We start from the raw sequence: 27,800 nt of genomic DNA, 5'->3' as shown, positions 1-27,800 counted from the left end.
TGTATGGGGGCAGCTATGGGGCCATTATACTGTATGGTGGCATTATACTGTATGGGGGCATTATACTGTATGGGGGCATTATACTGTATGAGGGCATTATACTGTATGAGGGCATTATACTGTGAGGGGGCATTATACTGTGAGGGGGCATTATACCGTATGGGGGCATTATACCGTATGGGGGCATTATACCGTATGAGGGCATTATACCGTACGGGGGCATTATACTGTACGGGGGCATTATACTGTACGGGGGCAGCTATGGGGACATTATACTGTAGGGGCATTATACTGTATGGGGCATTATACTGTATGGGGGCATTACACTGTATGGGGGCCATTACACTGTATGGGGACATGATACTGTATGGGGGCGACATGATACTGCATGGGGGGCGACATGATACTGCATGGGGGGCGACATGATACTGCATGGGGGGCGACATGATACTGCATGGGGGGCGACATGATACTGCATGGGGGGCGACATGATACTGCATGGGGGGCGACATGATACAGCATGGGGGGCGACATGATACCGCATGGGGGGCGACATGATACCGCATGGGGGGCGACATGATACCGCATGGGGGGCGACATGATACCGCATGGGGGGCGACATGATACCGCATTGGGGGCGCATGATACCGCATTGGGGGCGCATGATACCGCATGGGGGGGCATGATACCGAATGGGGGGGGCATGATACCGAATGGGGGGGGGCATGATACGGCATGGGGGGGGCCATTATACGGCATGGGGGGGGCCATTATACGGCATGGGGGGGCCATTATACGGCATGGGGGCCATTATACGGCATGGGGGCCATTATACGGCATGGGGGCCATTATACGGCATGGGGGCCATTATACGGCATGGTGGCCATTATACGGCATGGGGGCCATTATACGGCATGGGGGCCATTATACGGCATGGGGGCCATTATACGGCATGGGGGCCATTATACGGCATGGGGGCCTTATACGGCATGGGGGCCTTATACGGCATGGGGGCCTTATACGGCATGGGGGCCTTATACGGCATGGGGGCATTATACTGTATGGGGGCATTATACTGTATGGGGACATTACACTGTATGGGGGCAGCTATGGGGCCATTATACTGTATGGGGGCCATTATACGGCATGGGGGCCATTATACGGCATGGGGGCCATTATACGGCATGGGGGCCATTATACGGCATGGGGGCCATTATACGGCATGGGGGCCATTATACGGCATGGGGGCCATTATACGGCATGGGGGCCATTATACGGCATGGGGGCCTTATACTGTATGGGGACATTATACTGTATGGGGGCAGCTATGGGGCCATTATACTGTATGGTGGCATTATACTGTATGGTGGCATTATACTGTATGGGGGCATTATACTGTATGGGGGCATTATACTGTATGGGGGCATTATACTGTGAGGGGGCATTATACTGTGAGGGGGCATTATACTGTGAGGGGGCATTATACCGTATGGGGGCATTATACCGTATGGGGGCATTATACCGTATGGGGGCATTATACCGTACGGGGGCATTATACTGTACGGGGGCAGCTATGGGGACATTATACTGTAGGGGCATTATACTGTATGGGGCATTATACTGTATGGGGGCATTACACTGTATGGGGGCCATTACACTGTATGGGGACATGATACTGCATGGGGGGCGACATGATACTGCATGGGGGGCGACATGATACTGCATGGGGGGCGACATGATACTGCATGGGGGGCGACATGATACTGCATGGGGGGCGACATGATACAGCATGGGGGGCGACATGATACAGCATGGGGGGCGACATGATACAGCATGGGGGGCGACATGATACAGCATGGGGGGCGACATGATACCGCATGGGGGGCGACATGATACCGCATGGGGGGCGACATGATACCGCATTGGGGGCGCATGAGACCGCATTGGGGGCGCATGAGACCGCATGGGGGGGCATGATACCGAATGGGGGGGGCATGATACCGAATGGGGGGGGCATGATACCGAATGGGGGGGGGCATGATACGGCATGGGGGGGCCATTATACGGCATGGGGGGGCCATTATACGGCATGGGGGGGCCATTATACGGCATGGGGGGGCCATTATACGGCATGGGGGGGCCATTATACGGCATGGGGGCCATTATACGGCATGGGGGCCATTATACGGCATGGGGGCCTTATACGGCATGGGGGCCTTATACGGCATGGGGGCCTTATACGGCATGGGGGCCTTATACGGCATGGGGGCATTATACTGCATGGGGGCATTATACTGCATGGGGGCATTATACTGTATGGGGACATTACACTGTATGGGGGCAGCTATGGGGCCATTATACTGTATGGGGGCCATTATACGGCATGGGGGCCATTATACGGCATGGGGGCCATTATACGGCATGGGGGCCATTATACGGCATGGGGGCCATTATACGGCATGGGGGCCTTATACTGCATGGGGGCCTTATACTGTATGGGGACATTATACTGTATGGGGGCAGCTATGGGGCCATTATACTGTATGGTGGCATTATACTGTATGGTGGCATTATACTGTATGGTGGCATTATACTGTATGGGGGCATTATACTGTATGGGGGCATTATACTGTATGGGGGCATTATACTGTATGAGGGCATTATACTGTATGAGGGCATTATACTGTGAGGGGGCATTATACTGTGAGGGGGCATTATACTGTGAGGGGGCATTATACCGTATGGGGGCATTATACCGTATGGGGGCATTATACCGTATGAGGGCATTATACCGTACGGGGGCATTATACTGTACGGGGGCATTATACTGTACGGGGGCAGCTATGGGGACATTATACTGTAGGGGCATTATACTGTATGGGGCATTATACTGTATGGGGGCATTACACTGTATGGGGGCCATTACACTGTATGGGGACATGATACTGTATGGGGGCGACATGATACTGCATGGGGGGCGACATGATACTGCATGGGGGGCGACATGATACTGCATGGGGGGCGACATGATACTGCATGGGGGGCGACATGATACTGCATGGGGGGCGACATGATACTGCATGGGGGGCGACATGATACTGCATGGGGGGCGACATGATACAGCATGGGGGGCGACATGATACAGCATGGGGGGCGACATGATACCGCATGGGGGGCGACATGATACCGCATGGGGGGCGACATGATACCGCATGGGGGGCGACATGATACCGCATGGGGGGCGACATGATACCGCATTGGGGGCGCATGATACCGCATGGGGGGGGCATGATACCGAATGGGGGGGGGGCATGATACGGCATGGGGGGGCCATTATACGGCATGGGGGGGCCATTATACGGCATGGGGGGGCCATTATACGGCATGGGGGGGCCATTATACGGCATGGGGGGGCCATTATACGGCATGGGGGGGCCATTATACGGCATGGGGGCCATTATACGGCATGGGGGCCATTATACGGCATGGGGGCCATTATACGGCATGGGGCCATTATACGGCATGGGGCCATTATACGGCATGGGGGCCATTATACGGCATGGGGCCATTATACGGCATGGGGGCCATTATACGGCATGGGGGCCATTATACGGCATGGGGGCCATTATACGGCATGGGGGCCATTATACGGCATGGGGGCCATTATACGGCATGGGGGCCTTATACGGCATGGGGGCCTTATACGGCATGGGGGCCTTATACGGCATGGGGGCATTATACTGCATGGGGGCATTATACTGCATGGGGGCATTATACTGCATGGGGGCATTATACTGTATGGGGGCATTATACTGTATGGGGACATTACACTGTATGGGGGCAGCTATGGGGCCATTATACTGTATGGGGGCCATTATACGGCATGGGGGCCATTATACGGCGTGGGGGCCATTATACGGCGTGGGGGCCATTATACGGCGTGGGGGCCATTATACGGCGTGGGGGCCATTATACGGCGTGGGGGCCTTATACGGCATGGGGGCCTTATACGGCATGGGGACATTATACTGTATGGGGGCAGCTATGGGGCCATTATACTGTATGGTGGCATTATACTGTATGGGGGCATTATACTGTATGGGGGCATTATACTGTATGGGGGCATTATACTGTATGAGGGTATTATACTGTATGAGGGCATTATACTGTGAGGGGGCATTATACTGTATGGGGGCATTATACCGTATGGGGGCATTATACCGTATGGGGGCATTATACCGTATGGGGGCATTATACCGTATGAGGGCATTATACTGTACGGGGGCATTATACTGTACGGGGGCATTATACTGTACGGGGGCAGCTATGGGGACATTATACTGTAGGGGCATTATACTGTATGGGGCATTATACTGTATGGGGGCATTATACTGTATGGGGGCAGCTATGGGGCCATTATACTGTATGGGGGCATTATACTGTATGGGGGCCATTATACTGTATGGTGGCCATTATACTGTATGGTGGCCATTATACTGTATGGTAGCATAATACTGTATGGTGGCATTATACTGTATGGGGGCATTATACTGTATGGGGGCATTATACTGTGAGGGGGCATTATACTGTGAGGGGGCATTATACTGTGAGGGGGCATTATACTGTGAGGGGGCATTATACTGTATGGGGGCATTATACTGTGAGGGGGCATTATACTGTGAGGGGCCATTATACTGTATGGGGGCATTATACTGTACGGGGGCAGCTATGGGGACAATATACTGTATGGGGGCATTATACTGTATGGGGGCATTATACTGTATGGGGGCATTAAACTGTATGGGGGCAGCTATGGGGGCATTATACTGCATGGGGGCATTACGCTGTATATGGGGCATTACGCTGCATGGGGGCATTACGCTGCATGGGGGCATTACGCTGCATGGGGAATTAGACTGCATGGGGGCATTACACGGCATGGGGGCATTACACGGCATGGGGGCATTACACGGCATGGGGGCATTACACGGCATGGGGGCATTACACGGCATGGGGGCATTACACGGCATGGGGGCATTACACGGCATGGGGGCATTACACTGCATGGGGCATTATACTGCATGGGGCATTATACTGTATGGGGGCATTATACTGTATGGGGACATTATACTGTATGGGGGCATTATACTGTATGGGGGCATTATGCTGTATGGGGGCATTATACTGTATGGGGGCATTATACTGTATGGGGGCATTATACTGTATGGGGCATTATACTGTATGGGGCATTATACTGTAGGGGGCATAATACTGTATGGGGGCATTATACTGTATGGGGGCATTATACTGTATGGGGGCATTATACTGTATGGGGCATTATACTGTATGGGGCATTATGCTGTATGGGGCATTATGCTGTATGGGGGCATTATGCTGTATGGGGGCATTATGCTGTATGGGGGCATTATACTGTATGGGGGCATTACACTGTATGGGGGCAGCTATGGGGCCATTATACTGTATGGGGGCCATTATACGGCATGGGGGCCATTATACGGCGTGGGGGCCATTATACGGCGTGGGGGCCATTATACGGCGTGGGGGCCATTATACGGCGTGGGGGCCATTATACGGCGTGGGGGCCATTATACGGCGTGGGGGCCATTATACGGCGTGGGGGCCTTATACGGCATGGGGGCCTTATACGGCATGGGGGCCTTATACGGCATGGGGGCCTTATACGGCATGGGGGCCTTATACTGTATGGGGACATTATACTGTATGGGGGCAGCTATGGGGCCATTATACTGTATGGTGGCATTATACTGTATGGTGGCATTATACTGTATGGGGGCATTATACTGTATGGGGGCATTATACTGTATGGGGGCATTATACTGTATGAGGGCATTATACTGTGAGGGGGCATTATACTGTGAGGGGGCATTATACTGTGAGGGGGCATTATACTGTATGGGGGCATTATACCGTATGGGGGCATTATACCGTATGGGGGCATTATACTGTACGGGGGCATTATACTGTACGGGGGCATTATACTGTACGGGGGCAGCTATGGGGACATTATACTGTAGGGGCATTATACTGTATGGGGCATTATACTGTATGGGGGCATTATACTGTATGGGGGCAGCTATGGGGCCATTATACTGTATGGGGGCATTATACTGTATGGGGGCCATTATACTGTATGGTGGCCATTATACTGTATGGTGGCCATTATACTGTATGGTAGCATAATACTGTATGGGGGCATTATACTGTATGGGGGCATTATACTGTATGGGGGCATTATACTGTGAGGGGGCATTATACTGTGAGGGGGCATTATACTGTGAGGGGGCATTATACTGTATGGGGGCATTATACTGTGAGGGGGCATTATACTGTGAGGGGCCATTATACTGTATGGGGGCATTATACTGTACGGGGGCAGCTATGGGGACAATATACTGTATGGGGGCATTATACTGTATGGGGGCATTATACTGTATGGGGGCATTAAACTGTATGGGGGCAGCTATGGGGGCATTATACTGCATGGGGGCATTACGCTGTATATGGGGCATTACGCTGCATGGGGGCATTACGCTGCATGGGGGCATTACGCTGCATGGGGAATTAGACTGCATGGGGAATTAGACTGCATGGGGAATTAGACTGCATGGGGAATTAGACTGCATGGGGGCATTACACGGCAATGGGGGCATTACACGGCATGGGGGCATTACACGGCATGGGGGCATTACACGGCATGGGGGCATTACACGGCATGGGGGCATTACACGGCATGGGGCATTACACGGCATGGGGCATTACACTGCATGGGGCATTATACTGCATGGGGCATTATACTGTATGGGGACATTATACTGTATGGGGGCATTATACTGTATGGGGGCATTATGCTGTATGGGGGCATTATGCTGTATGGGGGCATTATGCTGTATGGGGGCATTATACTGTATGGGGCATTATACTGTATGGGGCATTATACTGTTGGGGGCATTATACTGTTGGGGGCATTATACTGTATGGGGGCATTATACTGTATGGGGGCATTATACTGTATGGGGGCATTATACTGTATGGGGGCATTATACTGTATGGGGCATTATACTGTATGGGGCATTATGCTGTATGGGGCATTATGCTGTATGGGGGCATTATGCTGTATGGGGGCATTATGCTGTATGGGGGCATTATACTGTATGGGGGCATTATACTGTATGGGGGCATTATACTGTATGGGGGCATTATACTGTATGGGGGCATTATACTGTATGGGGGTATTATACTGTATGGGGGTATTATACTGTATGGGGACATTATACTGTATGGGGACATTATACTGTATGGGGACATTATACTGTATGGGGACATTATACTGTATGGGGACATTATACTGTATGGGGCATTATACTGTATGGGGCATTATACTGTATGGGGCATTATACTGTATGGGGGCATTATACTGTATGGGACATTATACTGTATGGGGGCATTATACTGTATGGGGGCATTATACTGTATGGGGACATTATACTGTATGGGGGCATTATACTGTTACATAGTTACATAGTTAGTACGGCTGAAAAAAGACACATGTCCATCAAGTTCAACCAAGGGATGGGAAAAGGGAAGGAAAAATTTCTACACATAGGAGATCATATTTTTTTGTTCTAGGAAATTATCTAACCCTTTTTTTAAACCCATCTCCTGTCCCTGCTGTGACGGCTCCTGCGCTCGGCTATTCCATAGATTCACAGTTCTCACTGTAAAGAAGCCTTGTCGCCTCTGCAGGTTGAACCTTTTTTTCTCCAGACGGAGGGAGTGCCCCCTTGTTTTTTGAGGGGGTTTTACAAGGAACAGGATTTCACCATATTTTTTGTATGTGCCATTAATATATTTATATAAGTTAATCATGTCCCCCCTTAGTCGTCTTTTTTCAAGGCTAAATAGGTTTAATTCTTTCAATCTTTCCTCATAACTTAAATTCTCCATGCCCCTAATTAGCTTCGTTGCTCTTCTTTGTATTTTTTCCAACTCCAGGGCATCCTTTCTATGAACTGGAGCCCAGAACTGGACTGCATATTCTAGATGAGGCCTCACTAATGCTTTGTAAAGTGGTAATATTACATCCCTGTCCCGCGAGTCCATGCCTCTTTTAATACACGACAATATCCTGCTGGCCTTTGAAGCAGCTGATTGACATTGCATGCTGTTATTGAGTTTATGATTTACAAGTACACCCAGATCCTTCTCAACAAGTGACTCCGCCAGTGTAGCGCCCCCTAGGACATATGATGCATGCAGGTTGTTGGTACCCAGATGCATAACTTTACATTTATCTACATTAAACTTCATCTGCCAAGTGGACGCCCAAACACTTAGTTTGTTTAAATCTGCCTGTAATTCATGAACATCTTCCATAGTCTGAACTATATTGCATAGCTTGGTGTCATCTGCAAAAATAGAAATAGTGCTATTAATCCCATCCTCTATATCATTAATGAATAAGTTGAATAATAGTGGTCCCAGCACTGTATGGGGGCATTATACTGTATGGGGGCATTATACTGTATGGGGGCATTATACTGTATGGGGGGCATTATACTGTATAGGGGGCATTATACTGTATGGGGCATTATACTGTATGGGGGCATTATACTGTATGGGGGCATTATACTGTATGGGGGCATTATACTGTATGGGGTCATTATACTGTATGGGGGTATTATACTGTATGGGGGCATTATACTGTATGGGGGCATTATACTGTATGGAGGCATTATACTGTATGGGGACATTATACTGTATGGAGGCATTATACTGTATGGGGGCATTATACTGTATGGGGGCATTATACTGTATGGGGGGCATTATACTGTATGGGGGGCATTATACTGTATGGGGGGCATTATACTGCATGGGGGCATTATACTGTATGGGGGCATTATACTGTATGGGGGCATTATACTGTATGGGGGCATTATACTGTATGGGGGGCATTATACTGTATGGGGGGCATTATACTGTATGGGGGGCATTATACTGTATGGAGGCATTATACTGTATGGGGGCATTATACTGTATGGGGGGGCATTATACTGTATGGGGGCATTATACTGTATGGGGACATTATACTGTATGGGGACATTATACTGTATGGGGACATTATACTGTATGGGGACATTATACTGTATGGGGACATTATACTGTATGGGGCATTATACTGTATGGGGACATTATACTGTATGGGGGCATTATACTGTATGGAGGCATTATACTGTATGGGGGCATTATACTATATGGGGACATTATACTGTATGGGGACATTATACTGTATGGGGACATTACACTGTATAGGGGCATTATACTGTATAGGGGCATTATACTGTATGGGGGCATTATACTGTATGGAGGCATTACACTGTATAGGGGCATTACACTGTATGGGGCATTATACTGTATGGGGCCATTATACTGTATGGGGGCATTATACTGTATGGGGGCATTATACTGTATGGGGGCATTATACTGTATGGGGGCATTATACTGTATGGGGGCATTATACTGTATGGGGGCATTATACTGTATGGTGTTATACTGTATGGAGGCATTATACTGTATGGGGTATTATACTGTATGGGGGGCATTGTACTGTATGGGGGCATTATACTGTATGGGGGACATTGTACTGTATGGGGACATTATACTGTATGGTGGCATTATACTGTATAGAAGCATTATACTGTATGGGGACATTATACTGTATGGGGGCATTATACTGTATGGGGGCATTATACTGTATGGGGGGCATTGTACTGTATGGGGGCATTGTACTGTATGGGGGCATTGTACTGTATGGGGGCATTGTACTGTATGGGGGCATTATACTGTATGGGGACATTATACTGTATGGGGACATTATACTGTATGGGGCATTATACTGTATGGGGCATTATACTGTATGGGGGCATTATACTGTATGGGGGCATTATACTGTATGGGGGCATTATACTGTATGGGGACATTATACTGCATGGGGGCATTATACTGTATGGGGCATTATACTGTATGGGGACATTATACTGTATGGGAGCATTATACTGTATGGGGACATTATACTGTATGGGGACATTACACTGTATGGGGGCATTACACTGTATGGGGGCATTATACTGTATGGAGGCATTATACTGTATGGAGGCATTATACTGTATGGGGACATTATACTGTATGGGGACATTATACTGTATGGGGACATTATACTGTATGGGGACATTATACTGTATGGGGGCATAATACTGTATGGGGACATTATACTGTATGGGGACATTACACTGTATGGGGACATTACACTGTATGGGGGCATTATACTGTATGGGGGCATTATACTGTATGGAGGCATTACACTGTATAGGGACATTATACTGTATGGGGCATTATACTGTATGGGGACATTATACTGTATGGGGCATTACACTGTATGGGGCATTACACTGTATGGGGACATTATACTGTATGGGGGCATTATACTGTATGGGGGCATTATACTGTATGGGGGCATTATACTGTATGGGGGCATTATACTGTATGGGGCCATTATACTGTATGGGGCCATTATACTGTATGGGGACATTATACTGTATGGGGGCATTATACTGTATGGGGGCATTATACTGTATGGGGGCATTATACTGTATGGGGGCATTATACTGTATGGGGACATTATACTGTATGGGGGCATTATACTGTATGGTAGCGTTATACTGTATGGGGTATTATACTGTATGGGGGGCATTATACTGTATGGGGACATTGTACTGTATGGGGGCATTATACTGTATGGGGACATTATACTGTATGGGGGACATTGTACTGTATGGGGGACATTGTACTGTATGGGGGACATTGTACTGTATGGTGGCATTATACTGTATAGAAGCATTATACTGTATGGGGCATTATACTGTATGGGGGCATTATACTGTATGGGGGCATTATACTGTATGGGGGCATTATACTGTATGGGGGCATTATACTGTATGGGGGGCATTATACTGTATGGGGACATTGTACTGTATGGGGGCATTATACTGTATGGGGACATTATACTGTATGGGGGCATTATACTGTATGGGGGCATTATACTGTATGGGGGCATTATACTGTATGGGGACATTATACTGTATGGGGGCATTATACTGTATGGTAGCGTTATACTGTATGGGGTATTATACTGTATGGGGGGCATTATACTGTATGGGGACATTGTACTGTATGGGGACATTATACTGTATGGGGGACATTGAACTGTATGGGGGACATTGTACTGTATGGGGGACATTGTACTGTATGGGGGACATTGTACTGTATGGTGGCATTATACTGTATAGAAGCATTATACTGTATGGGGCATTATACTGTATGGGGGCATTATACTGTATGGGGGGCATTATACTGTATGGGGGGCATTATACTGTATGGGGCATTATACTATATGGAGGCATTATACTGTATAGGGCATTATACTGTATGGGGGCATTATACTGTATGGGGGGCATTATACTGTATGGGGGCATTATACTGTATGGGGGCATTATACTGTATGGGGGCATTATACTGTATGGGGGCATTATACTGTATGGGGACATTATACTGTATGGAGGCATTATACTGTATGGAGGCATTATACTGTATGGGGGCATTATACTGTATGGGGGCATTATACTGTATGGGGACATTATACTGTATGGGGACATTATACTGTATGGGGACATTACACTGTATAGGGGCATTATACTGTATAAGGGCATTATACTGTATGGGGGCATTATACTGTATGGGGGCATTATACTGTATGGGGGCATTACACTGTATAGGGGCATTACACTGTATGGGGCATTATACTGTATGGGGCATTATACTGTATGGGGACATTATACTGTATGGGGGCATTATACTGTATGGGGACATTATACTGTATGGGGACATTATACTGTATGGGGGCATTATACTGTATGGGGGCATTATACTGTATGGGGGCATTATACTGTATGGGGACATTATACTGTATGGGGACATTATACTGTATGGTGTTATACTGTATGGAGGCATTATACTGTATGGGGTATTATACTGTATGGGGGCATTGTACTGTATGGGGGCATTATACTGTATGGGGACATTATACTGTATGGGGGACATTGTACTGTATGGGGACATTATACTGTATGGTGGCATTATACTGTATAGAAGCATTATACTGTATGGGGCATTATACTGTATGGGGACATTATACTGTATGGGGGCATTATACTGTATGGGGGCATTATACTGTATGGGGGCATTATACTGTATGGGGGGGATTATACTGTATGGGGACATTGTACTGTATGGGGGCATTGTACTGTATGGGGGCATTATACTGTATGGGGACATTATACTGTATGGGGACATTATACTGTATGGGGACATTATACTGTATGGGGGCATTATACTGTATGGGGGCATTATACTGTATGGGGACATTATACTGCATGGGGGCATTATACTGCATGGGGGCATTATACTGTATGGGGCATTATACTGTATGGGGACATTATACTGTATGGGGACATTATACTGTATGGGGGCATTACACTGTATGGGGGCATTACACTGTATGGGGGCATTATACTGTATGGAGGCATTACACTGTATGGAGGCATTATACTGTATGGGGACATTATACTGTATGGGGACATTATACTGTATGGGGACATTATACTGTATGGGGACATTATACTGTATGGAGGCATTATACTGTATGGGGGCATAATACTGTATGGGGACATTATACTGTATGGGGACATTACACTGTATGGGGACATTACACTGTATGGGGGCATTATACTGTATGGGGGCATTATACTGTATGGAGGCATTACACTGTATAGGGACATTATACTGTATGGGGCATTATACTGTATGGGGACATTATACTGTATGGGGCATTACACTGTATGGGGGCATTATACTGTATGGGGGCATTATACTGTATGGTAGCGTTATACTGTATGGGGTATTATACTGTATGGGGGGCATTATACTGTATGGGGACATTGTACTGTATGGGGGCATTATACTGTATGGGGACATTATACTGTATGGGGGACATTGTACTGTATGGGGGACATTGTACTGTATGGGGGACATTGTACTGTATGGTGGCATTATACTGTATGGGGCATTATACTGTATGGGGGCATTATACTGTATGGGGGCATTATACTGTATGGGGGCATTATACTGTATGGGGGGCATTGTACTGTATGGGGGCATTGTACTGTATGGGGACATTATACTGTATGGGGACATTATACTGTATGGGGACATTATACTGTATGGGGACATTATACTGTATGGGGGCATTATACTGTATGGGGGCATTATACTGTATGGGGGCATTATACTGTATGGGGACATTATACTGCATGGGGGCATTATACTGTATGGGGCATTATACTGTATGGGGACATTATACTGTATGGGAGCATTATACTGTATGGGGACATTATACTGTATGGGGACATTATACAGTATGGGACATTATACTGTATGGGGACAATATACTGTATGGGGACAATATACTGTATGGGGCATTATACTGTATGGGGCATTATACTGTATGTTAGCATTATACTGTATGGGGACATTATACTGTATGGGGACATTATACTGTATGGGACATTATACTGTATGGGGGCATTATACTGTATGGGGGCATTATACTGTATGGGGGCATTATACTGTATGGGGCATTATGCTGTATGGGGCATTATGCTGTATGGGGGCATTATGCTGTATGGGGGCATTATGCTGTATGGGGGCATTATGCTGTATGTGGGCATTATGCTGTATGTGGGCATTATACTGTATGGGGGCATTATACTGTATGGGGGTATTATACTGTATGGGGGTATTATACTGTATGGGGGTATTATACTGTATGGGGACATTATACTGTATGGGGACATTATACTGTATGGGGACATTATACTGTATGGGGACATTATACTGTATGGGGACATTATACTGTATGGGGACATTATACTGTATGGGGCATTATACTGTATGGGGCATTATACTGTATGGGGGCATTATACTGTATGGGACATGATACTGTATGGGGGCATTATACTGTATGGGGGCATTATACTGTATGGGGACATTATACTGTATGGGGGCATTATACTGTTACATAGTTACATAGTTAGTACGGCTGAAAAAAGACACATGTCCATCAAGTTCAACCAAGGGATGGGAAAAGGGAAGGAAAAATTTCTACACATAGGAGATCATATTTTTTTGTTCTAGGAAATTATCTAACCCTTTTTTAAACCCATCTCCTGTCCCTGCTGTGACGGCTCCTGCGCTCGGCTATTCCATAGATTCACAGTTCTCACTGTAAAGAAGCCTTGTCGCCTCTGCAGGTTGAACCTTTTTTTCTCCAGACGGAGGGAGTGCCCCCTTGTTTTTTGAGGGGGTTTTACAAGGAACAGGATTTCACCATATTTTTTGTATGTGCCATTAATATATTTATATAAGTTAATCATGTCCCCCCTTAGTCTTCTTTTTTCAAGGCTAAATAGGTTTAATTCTTTCAATCTTTCCTCATAACTTAAATTCTCCATGCCCCTAATTAGCTTCGTTGCTCTTCTTTGTATTTTTTCCAACTCCAGGGCATCCTTTCTATGAACTGGAGCCCAGAACTGGACTGCATATTCTAGATGAGGCCTCACTAATGCTTTGTAAAGTGGTAATATTACCTCCCTGTCCCGCAAGTCCATGCCTCTTTTAATACACGACAATATCCTGCTGGCCTTTGAAGCAGCTGATTGACATTGCATGCTGTTATTGAGTTTATGATTTACAAGTACACCCAGATCCTTCTCAACAAGTGACTCCGCCAGTGTAGCGCCCCCTAGGACATATGATGCATGCAGGTTGTTGGTACCCAGATGCATAACTTTACATTTATCTACATTAAACTTCATCTGCCAAGTGGACGCCCAAACACTTAGTTTGTTTAAATCTGCCTGTAATTCATGAACATCTTCCATAGTCTGAACTATATTGCATAGCTTGGTGTCATCTGCAAAAATAGAAATAGTGCTATTAATCCCATCCTCTATATCATTAATGAATAAGTTGAATAATAGTGGTCCCAGCACTGTATGGGGGCATTATACTGTATGGGGGCATTATACTGTATGGGGGCATTATACTGTATGGGGGGCATTATACTGTATAGGGGGCATTATACTGTATGGGGCATTATACTGTATGGGGGCATTATACTGTATGGGGGCATTATACTGTATGGGGGCATTATACTGTATGGGGTCATTATACTGTATGGGGGTATTATACTGTATGGGGGCATTATACTGTATGGGGGCATTATACTGTATGGGGGCATTATACTGTATGGAGGCATTATACTGTATGGGGACATTATACTGTATGGAGGCATTATACTGTATGGGGGCATTATACTGTATGGGGGCATTATACTGTATGGGGGGCATTATACTGTATGGGGGGCATTATACTGCATGGGGCATTATACTATATGGAGGCATTATACTGTATAGGGCATTATACTGTATGGGGGCATTATACTGTATGGGGGGGCATTATACTGTATGGTAGCATTATACTGTATGGGGGCATTATACTGTATGGGGGCATTATACTGTATGGGGGGGCATTATACTGTATGGTAGCATTATACTGTATGGGGGCATTATACTGCATGGGGACATTATACTGTATGGTGATATTATACTGTATGGGGACATTATACTGTATGGGGGCATTATACTGTATGGGGGCATTATACTGTATGGAGGCATTATACTGTATGGAGGCATTATACTGTATGGAGGCATTATACTGTATGGGGGCATTATACTATATGGGGACATTATACTGTATGGGGACATTATACTGTATGGGGACATTACACTGTATGGGGGCATTATACTGTATGGGGGCATTATACTGTATAGGGGCATTATACTGTATGGGGGCATTATACTGTATGGAGGCATTACACTGTATAGGGGCATTACACTGTATGGGGCATTATACTGTATGGGGCATTATACTGTATGGGGACATTATACTGTATGGGGACATTATACTGTATGGGGGCATTATACTGTATGGGGGCATTATACTGTATGGGGGCATTATACTGTATGGGGACATTATACTGTATGGGGGCATTATACTGTATGGGGGCATTATACTGTATGGGGGCATTATACTGTATGGGGACATTATACTGTATGGGGGCATTATACTGTATGGTGTTATACTGTATGGAGGCATTATACTGTATGGGGTATTATACTGTATGGGGGGCATTGTACTGTATGGGGGCATTATACTGTATGGGGGCATTATACTGTATGGGGGACATTGTACTGTATGGGGACATTATACTGTATGGTGGCATTATACTGTATAGAAGCATTATACTGTATGGGGCATTATACTGTATGGGGCATTATACTGTATGGGGACATTATACTGTATGGGGGCATTATACTGTATGGGGGCATTATACTGTATGGGGACATTGTACTGTATGGGGGCATTATACTGTATGGGGACATTATACTGTATGGGGACATTATAATGTATGGGGCATTATACTGTATGGGGGCATTATACTGTATGGGGGCATTATACTGTATGGGGCATTATACTGTATGGGGACATTATACTGCATGGGGGCATTATACTGCATGGGGGCATTATACTGCATGGGGGCATTATACTGCATGGGGGCATTATACTGCATGGGAGCATTATACTGCATGGGAGCATTATACTGTATGGGGACATTATACTGTATGGGGACATTATACTGTATGGGGACATTATACTGTATGGGGACATTACACTGTATGGGGGCATTATACTGTATGGAGGCATTATACTGTATGGGGACATTATACTGTATGGAGGCATTATACTGTATGGGGACATTATACTGTATGGGGACATTATACTGTATGGAGGCATTATACTGTATGGGGGCATAATACTATATGGGGACATTATACTGTATGGGGACATTACACTGTATGGGGCATTACACTGTATGGGGACATTATACTGTATGGGGACATTATACTGTATGGGGCATTATACTGTATGGGGGCATTATACTGTATGGAGGCATTACACTGTATAGGGGCATTATACTGTATGGGGCATTATACTGTATGGGGACATTATACTGTATGGGGACATTATACTGTATGGGGGCATTATACTGTATGGGGACATTATACTGTATGGGGGCATTATACTGTATGGGGGCATTATACTGTATGGGGACATTATACTGTATGGGGGCATTATACTGTATGGTAGCGTTATACTGTATGGGGTATTATACTGTATGGGGGCATTATACTGTATGGGGACATTGTACTGTATGGGGGCATTATACTGTATGGGGACATTATACTGTATGGGGGACATTGTACTGTATGGGGGACATTGTACTGTATGGGGACATTATACTGTATGGTGGCATTATACTGTATAGAGGCATTATACTGTATGGGGCATTATACTGTATGGGGGCATTATACTGTATGGGGGGCATTATACTGTATGGGGGCATTGTACTGTATGGGGGCATTGTACTGTATGGGGGCATTATACTGTATGGGGACATTATACTGTATGGGGACATTATACTGTATGGGGACATTATACTGTATGGGGACATTATACTGTATGGGGGCATTATACTGTATGGGGGCATTATACTGTATGGGGGCATTATACTGTATGGGGACATTATACTGTATGGGGACATTATACTGTATGGGACATTATACTGTATGGGGGCATTATACTGTATGGGGCATTATACTGTATGGGGGCATTATACTGTATGGGGGCATTATACTGTATGGGGGCATTATACTGCATGGGGGCATTATACTGCATGGGGCATTATACTGTATGGGGACATTATACTATATGGGAGCATTATACTGTATGGGGACATTATACTGTATGGGGACATTACACTGTATGGGGGCATTTCACTGTATGGGGGTATTACACTGTATGGGGACATTATACTGTACGGGGGCATTATACTGTATGGGGGCATTATGCTGTATGGTGACATTATGCTGTATGGGGGCATTATACTGTATGGAGGCATTATACTGTATGGGGGCATTATACTGTATGGAGGCATTATACTGTATGGGGACATTATACTGCATGGGGGCATTATACTGTATGGGGACATTATACTGTATGGAGGCATTATACTGTATGGGGGCATTATACTATATGGGGACATTATACTGTATGGGGACATTACACTGTATGGGGACATTACACTGTATGGGGGCATTATACTGTATGGGGGCATTACACTGTATGGGGACATTATACTGTATGGGGGCATTATACTGTTACATAGTTACATAGTTAGTACGGCTGAAAAAAGACACATGTCCATCAAGTTCAACCAAGGGATGGGAAAAGGGAAGGAAAAATTTCTACACATAGGAGATCATATTTTTTTGTTCTAGGAAATTATCTAACCCTTTTTTAAACCCATCTCCTGTCCCTGCTGTGACGGCTCCTGCGGTGTCTCCTGTCCCTGCTGTGACGGCTCCTGCGCTCGGCTATTCCATAGATTCACAGTTCTCACTGTAAAGAAGCCTTGTCGCCTCTGCAGGTTGAACCTTTTTTTCTCCAGACGGAGGGAGTGCCCCCTTGTTTTTTGAGGGGGTTTTACATGGAACAGGATTTCACCATATTTTTTGTATGTGCCATTAATATATTTATATAAGTTAATCATGTCCCCCCTTAGTCGTCTTTTTTCAAGGCTAAATAGGTTTAATTCTTTCAATCTTTCCTCATAACTTAAATTCTCCATGCCCCTTATTAGCTTCGTTGCTCTTCTTTGTATTTTTTCCAACTCCAGGGCATCCTTTCTATGAACTGGAGCCCAGAACTGGACTGCATATTCTAGATGAGGCCTCACTAATGCTTTGTAAAGTGGTAATATTACATCCCTGTCCCGCGAGTCCATGCCTCTTTTAATACACGACAATATCCTGCTGGCCTTTGAAGCAGCTGATTGACACTGCATGCTGTTATTGAGTTTATGATTTACAAGTACACCCAGATCCTTCTCAACAAGTGAATCCGCCAGTGTAGCGCCCCCTAGGACATATGATGCATGCAGGTTGTTGGTACCCAGATGCATAACTTTACATTTATCTACATTAAACTTCATCTGCCAAGTGGACGCCCAAACACTTAGTTTGTTTAAATCTGCCTGTAATTCATGAACATCTTCCATAGTCTGAACTATATTGCATAGCTTGGTGTCATCTGCAAAAATAGAAATAGTGCTATTAATCCCATCCTCTATATCATTAATGAATAAGTTGAATAATAGTGGTCCCAGCACTGTATGGGGGCATTATACTGTATGGGGGCATTATACTGTATGGGGGCATTATACTGTATGGGGCATTATACTGTATGGGGGCATTATACTGTATGGGGGCATTATACTGTATGGGGGCATTATACTGTATGGGGGCATTATACTGTATGGGGGCATTATACTGTATGGGGGCATTATACTGTATGGGGGCATTATACTGTATGGAGGCATTATACTGTATGGGGGCATTATACTGTATGGAGGCATTATACTGTATGGGGACATTATACTGTATGGAGGCATTATACTGTATGGAGGCATTATACTGTATGGGGGCATTATACTGTATGGGGGCATTATACTGTATGGGGGGCATTATACTGTATGGGGGGCATTATACTGCATGGGGCATTATACTATATGGAGGCATTATACTGTATAGGGCATTATACTGTATGGGGGCATTATACTGTATGGGGGGGCATTATACTGTATGGGGGCATTATACTGTATGGGGGCATTATACTGTATGGAGGCATTATACTGTATGGAGGCATTATACTGTATGGAGGCATTATACTGTATGGGGACATTATACTGAATGGAGGCATTATACTGTATGGGGGCATTATACTATATGGGGACATTATACTGTATGGGGACATTATACTGTATGGGGACATTATACTGTATGGGGACATTATACTGTATGGGGACATTACACTGTATGGGGACATTACACTGTATGGGGGCATTACACTGTATGGGGGCATTATACTGTATAGGGGCATTATACTGTATGGGGGCATTATACTGTATGGAGGCATTACACTGTATGGAGGCATTACACTGTATAGGGGCATTACACTGTATGGGGCATTATACTGTATGGGGCATTATACTGTATGGGGACATTATACTGTATGGGGACATTATACTGTATGGGGGCATTATACTGTATGGGGGCATTATACTGTATGGGGACATTATACTGTATGGGGGCATTATACTGTATGGGGGCATTACACTGTATGGGGGTATTACACTGTATGGGGGCATTATACTGTATGGGGGCATTATACTGTATGGGGGCATTATACTGTATGGGGGCATTATACTGTATGGAGGCATTATACTGTATGGGGACATTATACTGTATGGAGGCATTATACTGTATGGAGGCATTATACTGTATGGGGGCATTATACTGTATGGGGGCATTATACTGTATGGGGGGCATTATACTGTATGGGGGGCATTATACTGCATGGGGCATTATACTATATGGAGGCATTATACTGTATAGGGCATTATACTGTATGGGGGCATTATACTGTATGGGGGGGCATTATACTGTATGGGGGCATTATACTGTATGGGGGCATTATACTGTATGGAGGCATTATACTGTATGGAGGCATTATACTGTATGGAGGCATTATACTGTATGGGGACATTATACTGAATGGAGGCATTATACTGTATGGGGGCATTATACTATATGGGGACATTATACTGTATGGGGACATTATACTGTATGGGGACATTATACTGTATGGGGACATTATACTGTATGGGGACATTACACTGTATGGGGGCATTACACTGTATGGGGGCATTATACTGTATAGGGGCATTATACTGTATGGGGGCATTATACTGTATGGAGGCATTACACTGTATGGAGGCATTACACTGTATAGGGGCATTACACTGTATGGGGCATTATACTGTATGGGGCATTATACTGTATGGGGACATTATACTGTATGGGGACATTATACTGTATGGGGGCATTATACTGTATGGGGGCATTATACTGTATGGGGACATTATACTGTATGGGGGCATTATACTGTATGGGGGCATTATACTGTATGGGGACATTATACTGTATGGGGACATTATACTGTATGGTGTTATACTGTATGGAGGCATTATACTGTATGGGGTATTATACTGTATGGGGGCATTATACTGTATGGGGACATTATACTGTATGGGGGCATTATACTGTATGGGGGCATTATACTGTATGGGGACATTATACTGTATGGGGGCATTATACTGTATGGTGTTATACTGTATGGAGGCATTATACTGTATGGGGTATTATACTGTATGGGGGGCATTGTACTGTATGGGGGCATTATACTGTATGGGGACATTATACTGTATGGGGGACATTGTACTGTATGGGGACATTATACTGTATGGTGGCATTATACTGTATAGAAGCATTATACTGTATGGGGCATTATACTGTATGGGGCATTATACTGTATGGGGACATTATACTGTATGGGGGCATTATACTGTATGGGGGGCATTATACTGTATGGGGACATTGTACTGTATGGGGGCATTATACTGTATGGGGACATTATACTGTATGGGGACATTATACTGTATGGGGCATTATACTGTATGGGGGCATTATACTGTATGGGGGCATTATACTGTATGGGGGCATTATACTGCATGGGGGCATTATACTGTATGGGGCATTATACTGTATGGGGCATTATACTGTATGGGAGCATTATACTGTATGGGGACATTACACTGTATGGGGGCATTATACTGTATGGGGGCATTATACTGTATGGAGGCATTATACTGTATGGGGACATTATACTGTATGGAGGCATTATACTGTATGGGGGCATTACACTGTATGGGACATTATACTGTATGGGGGCATTATACTGTATGGGGGCATTATACTGTATGGGGACATTATACTGTATGGAGGCAGTATACTGTATGGGGGCATTACACTGTATGGGACATTATACTGTATGGGGGCATTATACTGTATGGGGGCATTATACTGTATGGGGCATTATACTGTATGTTAGCATTATACTGTATGGGGGCATTATACTGTACGGGGGTATTATACTGTATGGGGCATTATACTGTATGGGGCATTATACTGTATGGGGCATTATACTGTATGGGGCATTATACTGTACGGGGGCATTATACTGTACGGGGGCATTATACTGTATGGGGGCATTATACTGTATGGGGGCATTATACTGTATGGGGGCATTATACTGTATGGGGGCATTATACTGTATGGGGGCATTATACTGTATGGGGACATTATACTGTATGGAGGCAGTATACTGTATGGGGGCATTACACTGTATGGGACATTATACTGTATGGGACATTATACTGTATGGGGGCATTATACTGTATGGGGGCATTATACTGTATGGAGCATTATACTGTATGGGGACATTACACTGTATGGGGGCATTATACTGTATGGGGGCATTATACTGTATGGAGGCATTATACTGTATGGGGACATTATACTGTATGGAGGCATTATACTGTATGGGGGCATTACACTGTATGGGACATTATACTGTATGGGGGCATTATACTGTATGGGGGCATTATACTGTATGGGGACATTATACTGTATGGAGGCAGTATACTGTATGGGGGCATTACACTGTATGGGACATTATACTGTATGGGACATTATACTGTATGGGGGCATTATACTGTATGGGGGCATTATACTGTATGGGGCATTATACTGTATGTTAGCATTATACTGTATGGGGGCATTATACTGTACGGGGGTATTATACTGTATGGGGCATTATACTGTATGGGGCATTATACTGTATGGGGCATTATACTGTATGGGGCATTATACTGTACGGGGGCATTATACTGTACGGGGGCATTATACTGTATGGGGGCATTATACTGTATGGGGGCATTATACTGTATGGGGGCATTATACTGTATGGGGGCATTATACTGTATGGGGACATTTTACTGTATGGGGACATTATACCGTATGGGGGCATTATACTGTATGGGGACATTATACTGTATGGGGACATTATACTGTATGGGGGCATTATACTGTATGGGGTCATTATACTGTATGGGGACATTATACCGTATGGGGGCATTATACTGTATGGGGACATTATACTGTATGGGGACATTATACTGTATGGGGGCATTATACTGTATGGGGGCATTATACTGTATGGGGTCATTATACTGTATGGGGGCATTATACTGTATGGGGACATTATACTGTATGGGACATTATACTGTAAGGGAGCATTATACTGTATGGGGGCATTATACTGTATGGGGGCATTATACTGTATGGGGACATTATACTGTATGGGGACATTTTACTGTATGGGGACATTATACCGTATGGGGGCATTATACTGTATGGGGACATTATACTGTATGGGGACATTATACTGTATGGGGACATTATACTGTATGGGGGCATTATACTGTATGGGGGCATTATACTGTATGGTAGCATTATACTGTATGGGGGCATTATACTGTATGGGGCATTATACTGTAAGGGGACATTATACTGTATGGGGACATTATACTGTATGGGGCATTATACTGTATGGGGGCATTATACTGTATGGGGGCATTATACTGTATGGGGGCATTATACTGCATGGGGGCATTATACTGTATGGAGGCATTATACTGTATGGAGGCATTACACTGTATGGGGGCATTATACTGTATGGAGGCATTACACTGTATGGGGACATTATACTGTATGGGGCATTATACTGTAAGGGGACATTATACTGTATGGGGACATTATACTGTATGGGGCATTATACTGTATGGGGACATTATACTGTAAGGGGACATTATACTGTATGGGGACATTATACTGTATGGGGCATTATACTGTATGGGGCATTATACTGTATGGGGCACTATACTGTATGGGGGCAGATATGGGGACATTATACTGTGTGGGGTGAATCGGGTGTGTATGGGCGGAGATTGGGCTGGATTAGAGGTGTGGCTTACGCGCACCGCATCGGTTGTCCGTCTTTACGCTATGTGAAAGTTGGGAGGTCGTGAACCTAATATTACGTCATTACAAAATACGACTCGTCCCACGCAACATCCGACCACTACAAAGACCAGAAATAACAACTTACCCCAAAGAGGCCGGCGCTGGAGGGGTTAAATCCCGGCCGGGAGTCCAGTGGGCGGGATCACTCAATGATTGACAGCTCTCTGCATACACACTCATACAGGGGTGACTGATAACAGAGAGAACACCCGACCAGCGCTGCTCTCTAACTCATACACGGCAATAGCTGAAGGACATGTGATGAAGTCACCTCCACGTGACCGGAAGCAGGAGGGGCGGAGCCTATGAGAGGAGGAGAAATGCATGAAGGACCTGTGATACCAAATTCACGTGACCGCTGCATCAGGGGGCGTGACTTAGAAGTGCAGAGAAGAGGTGAAGGACCTGTGATGATGATCACGTGACATGAGGGGTGATGGGGATCATGTGACCAGTGCAGGAGAGATCTGAGCTAAGCCGTGCGAAATATAATGGGTTGTGGCTAAAGGACCTGTGGTGACGTCACCAGCATGTGACAAATGTTTTAGGGGCGTCGCTGATCAGTGGGGAGGAGACATGGGGGATGACGGACCTGTGATGTTGATCACGTGTTATGACGGGAGGGAACGGGGCTCCTGTGCTGTGTGGAGAAGAGATGATGATCACATGATGTTATATCCCATAATAACAGCCTGGACATGCTGGGAGTTGTAGTTCTCTCCTCTTATACCTCCTCCCTGAAATGTCCTCTGATATCACATAATAACAGCCTGGACATGCTGGGAGTTGTAGTTGTCTCCTCATATCTCCTCCTGAAATGTCCTCTGATATCACATAATAACAGCCTGGACAAGCTGGGAGTTGTAGTCCTCTCCTCTTATACCTCCTCCCTGTAATGTCCTCTGATATCACATAATAACAGTCTGGACATGCTGGGAGTTGTAGTTCTCTCCTCTTCTACCCCCTCCCTGTAATGTCCTCTGATATCACATAATAACAGTCTGGACATGCTGGGAGTTGTAGTTCTCTCCTCTTATACCTCCTCCCTGTAATGTCCTCTGATATCACATAATAACAGCCTGGAAATGCTGGGAGTTGTAGTTCTCTTCTCTTATACCTCCTCCTGTCATGTCCTCTGATATCACATAATAACAGTCTGGACATGCTGGGAGTTGTAGTCCTCTCCTCTTATATCTCTTCTCTGTAATGTCCTCTGATATCCCATAATAACAGCCTGGACATGCTGGGAATTGCAGTTCTCTCCTCTTATATCTCCTCCTGTAATGTCCTCTGATATCCCATAATACCAGTGTGGACATGCTGGGAGTTGTAGTTCTCTCCTCTTATATCTCCCCCTGTAATGTCCTCTGATATAACATAATAACAGTCTGGACATGCTGGGAGTTGTAGTTCTCTACTCTTATATCTCCTCCTGTAATGTCCTCTGATATCCCATAATAACAGTCTGGACATGCTAAGAGTTGTAGTTCTCTCCTCTTATACCTCCTCCTGTAATGTCCTCTGATATCCCATAATAACAGTCTGGACATGCTAGGAGTTGTAGTTCTCTCCCCTTATACCTCCTCCTGTAATGTCCTCTGATATCCCATAATAACAGTCTGGACATGCTAGGAGTTGTAGTCCTCTCTTATATCTCTTCCCTGTAATGTCCTCTGATATCACATAATAACTGTGTGGACATGCTGGGAGTTGTAGTCCTCTCCACTTATACCTCTTCCCTGTAATGTCCTCTGATATCCCATAAAACCAGCCTGAACGTGCTAGGAGTTGTAGTTCTCTCCTCTTATACCTCCTCCTGCAATGTCGTCTGATATCCCATAATAACAGCCTGGACATGCTGGGAGTTGTAGTTCTCTCCTCTTATATCTCCTCCTGTAATGTCCTCTGATATCACATAATAACAGTCTGGGCATGCTGGGAGTTGTAGTCCTCTCCTCTTATATCTCCTCCTATAATGTTCTCTGATATCACATAATAACAGCCTGGACATGCTGGGAGTTGTAGTTCTCTCCTCTTATATCTCCTCCTGTAATGTCCTCAGATATCACATAATAACAGCCTGGACATGCTGGGAGTTGTAGTTCTTTCCTCATATCTCCTCCTGTAATGTCCTCTGATATCCCATAATAACAGTCTGGACATGCTGGGAGTTGTAGTTCTCTCCTCTTATAACTCCTGTTATGTCCTCTGATATCACATAATAACAGCCTGGACATGCTGGGAGTTGTAGTTCTCTCTTCTTATACCGCCTCCCTGTAATGTCCTCTGTTATCCCATAATAACAGTCTGGACATGCTGGGAGTTGTAGTCCTCTCCTCTTATATCTCTTCCCTGTAATGTCCTCTGATATCACATAATAACAGTGTGGACATGCTGGGAGTTGTAGTTCTCTCCTCTTATATCTCCCCCTGTAATGTCCTCTGATATAACATAACAGTCTGGACATGCTGGGAGTTGTAGTCCTCTCCTCTTATATCTCCTCCCTGTAATGTCCTCTTATATCACATAATAACAGTCTGGACATGCTGGGAGTTGTAGTTATCTCCTCTTATATCTCCTCCTGTAATGTCCTCTGATATCCCATAATAAGAGCCTGGACATGCTGGGAGTTGTAGTTCTCTCATATCTCCTCCTGTAATGTCCTCTGATATACCATAATAACAGTCTGGACATGCTGGGAGTTGTAGTTCTCTCCTCAAATACCTCTTTCTGTAACGTCCTCTGATATCACATAATAACAGTCTGGACATGCTGGGAGTTGTAGTTCTCTCCTCTTATATCTCCTCCTGTAATGTCCTCTGATATCACATAATAACAGTTTGGACATGCTGGGAGTTGTAGTTATCTCCTCATATCTGCTCCTGTAATGTCCTCTGATATCCCATAACAACAGCCTGGACATGCTGGGAGTTGTAGTTCTCTCCTCTTATATCTCCTCCCTGTAATGTTCTCTGATATTGCATAATAACAGCCTGGACATGCTGGGAGTTGTAGTCCTCTCCTCTTATATCTCCTCCTGTAATGTCCTCTGATATCACAAAATAAAAGCCTGGACATGCTGGGAGTTGTAGTTCTATCTTATACCTCCTCCTGTAATGTCCTCTGTTATCACATAATAACAGTCTGGACATGCTGGGAGTTGTAGTCCTCTCCTCTTATACCTCCTCCCTGTAATGTCCTCTGATATCACATAATAACAGCCTGGACATGCTGGGAGTTGTAGTTCGCTCCTCATATCTCCTCCTGTAATGTCCTCTGATATCACATAATAACAGCCTGAACATGCTGGGAGTTGTAGTTCTCTCTTATATCTCCTCCTGTAATGTCCTCTGATATCCCATAATAACAGCCTGGACATGCTGGGAGTTGTAGTCCTCTTCTCTTATATCTCCTCCTGTAATGTCC

At 45.1% G+C, this 27,800-nt stretch overlaps 1 protein-coding gene across 1 annotated transcript in view; it reads right to left on the bottom strand.

Moving 5' to 3' along the window:
* LOC142664645 (uncharacterized) overlaps positions 1–24,646 on the bottom strand; it is a 38,494-nt gene extending 13,848 nt beyond the window's left edge. Inside the window, exon 1 of the mRNA XM_075843836.1 lies at positions 24,460–24,646. The gene's annotated coding sequence lies outside the window, so the exon portion shown is untranslated. The remainder of the gene's footprint in view (positions 1–24,459) is intronic.
* Positions 24,647–27,800: the final 3,154 nt, after the last annotated feature.

The sequence above is a fragment of the Rhinoderma darwinii genome, chromosome 1 (genome assembly GCF_050947455.1).
Source record: "Rhinoderma darwinii isolate aRhiDar2 chromosome 1, aRhiDar2.hap1, whole genome shotgun sequence".
In the NCBI taxonomy this organism is placed as follows: Eukaryota; Metazoa; Chordata; class Amphibia; order Anura; family Rhinodermatidae; genus Rhinoderma; species Rhinoderma darwinii.
This window is presented reverse-complemented; position numbering and strand designations above follow the sequence as displayed.